We start from the raw sequence: 2,415 nt of genomic DNA, 5'->3' as shown, positions 1-2,415 counted from the left end.
TTACGTGGATGACATAATTTTGACTGGAGATGATATTGTTGAGCTTGATAGACTGAACGAAGCCTTAACTTGTGAGTTTGAAATCAAAGACTTGGGTCTTCTAAAATACTTCCTTGGAATGGAGTTTGCTAGATCCAAGAAAGGTATTTTTATCTCTCAAAAAAAGTACATACTTGATCTACTAGAAGAAACATGTTTACTCGGTTGCAAAGCAACATAAACCCCCATGGAACCAAATCTGAAACTTCAGCATGCAAGTCCAGAAGAAATGGTTGACAAAGAAAGATACCAATGCTTAGTCCGGAGACTAATTTATCTCTCCCATACACGTCCTGTTATTGCATTTGCAGTGATCATGGTAAGTCAATTCATGCACTCACCTAATCAAGGACATTTTAATGCTGTATACAGAATTTTAAGGTACTTAAATGGGACACCAGCAAAAGGAATTCTATATGAAAGTAGTGGACATCTCCAAGTTGAAGTGTTTACTGATGCATATTGGGCAAGGAATGTAACAGACAGAAGATCAACTTCGGGTTATTGTACCTTTGTTGGGGGACATTTTGTAATTTGGCGTAGTAAAAAACAAATTGTGGTGGCTAGAAGTAGTGTCGAGGTAGAGTTTAGGGCAGGGGCACATGGTATCTGTGGATCAAGCAGTTACTTGAAGAACTTAAAACTACAAGTATCTTGCCTATAAAGGTATTTTGTGATAACAAAGCCGCTATTGCAATCACACACAACCCAATGCTCCATGATAGAACTAAACATGTTAAAGTCGACCAACACTTTATCAAGGAGAAACTGGAGAATGGTCTGATTATTATGCCTTACATTCTCACGTCTGAATAGGTAGCAGGCATTCTCACTAAAGGTCTACCAAAGAAGCAGTTCGATACGTTGTTGAGCAATCTGGCCATGAAGGACATCTTCCAACCAGCTTGTGTGGGAGTGTTGAGAATCAAACCAAATCAGGGCAAATCAGTTTCCTGATTTTTAGGGAAACTTGGCTGCATAGTTCGTAATTATAGGGATCCTATTTATTTCCTAAAAATCAGTATTTTATAACTTTATATTTCAGTTACATAGTTATAGCTTTATTTCCTATTTTATTGACTATATTGTACCTATAAAAGGGTGAGTATGAGTACTTTCCCATATATGAAATACAATATTCTTTTTCTACCCAATCTGTACAATCTTTATCAAAATATTCTTCAGCTTATTATCTAGATCTTAATATTGTTGGACCCGAGGCGTGCTTCTTTTTTCACAAGGACTTCTGAGCCAAAATTATTGATAATGTCAAATTTCTCTGCCTTAAATCTTGCTGTGGTCACTGTCGTGCTTACTAGCATAGATGAATTTATAATCTTTGAATAAAATACAGTTATACCTAGAGATAACAGCAAAGTAAACTTGGTTAACATGAACCCTTTTTTCGCCCAAGTTCAAAACAACTAGATCTTTAGCTGGATATGGGACTGTCTATGAAAAACAATAGGCGGATTTAATAATAATTATACTTATTAGAAAAAGAATATAAATTTAAAAGAATCATAGAAGGAACCATTGACTATAGACAAATGTTGAGAAAACCTCACACCACAAGTTGCTTCTGAAATGTAATAGTTAAATCTAAAGCAGAAAACAGTAAAGAAAGGAATACCATAGAATTAAATTCAGTAATTGTTACCTATATCCTCACATTGTTCATTCACTCCAATAACTTCAAGTAAGAAAATTTGAACTTTGCAACTGCAAAATGTACCCACTTTTTGGGAATGTTCCATGAGTAATGTGTACAAATATCAATAAAAAAAGGACTAATGACATACTAACAAAAATTTGGTGTGAATCTACATGCTTTACTAATTGTCTGTTGACTTCAGATTCTCCCCAACTGCTCTGTGAATTGATTCACCTTGAAGTTATGCACTAGGTTTTACAGAACTTTAAGATAGTTCTTTGTCTAACCAAAGGTTCTTTTCCATTTTCACATTCTTGTACAACATATACCAGTGAGCTATTGCAAAGTGAGTTTCTGAATGAACCAAGGGACAATATAGAAGAACGAAAAGCTGCAGTAGAGCTTAGAGAACAAGTGGAGGAGCAGGAGTTGTTGCTGGAATTCCTTCTGCTAATGCAACAAAGAAAACAGGAAGCTGCAGATAGCTTGCACGAGACTATTTCGTTTCTATCTTCTGACATTGAAGAAGTCTCAAAGCTTCAAAAAACCCTCAGGGTAAAAGGAGGTTCAAGATTAGAATTGAGCAGGAATTCTGCTTTGGATCCCATTATGATGAATATTCCCGATGATGATGATTCTAGTACCTCAGGATCCAGGAAACGATTTAGGCAGGGAATCTATATCGATAACACCGAAGAATCCGATGGCCATGCCCATGTGGA

Source organism: Olea europaea, chromosome 19 (assembly GCF_002742605.1).
Source record: "Olea europaea var. sylvestris chromosome 19, O_europaea_v1, whole genome shotgun sequence".
Lineage (NCBI taxonomy): Eukaryota > Viridiplantae > Streptophyta > Magnoliopsida > Lamiales > Oleaceae > Olea > Olea europaea.
Note: the sequence above shows the minus strand (reverse complement) of the source record.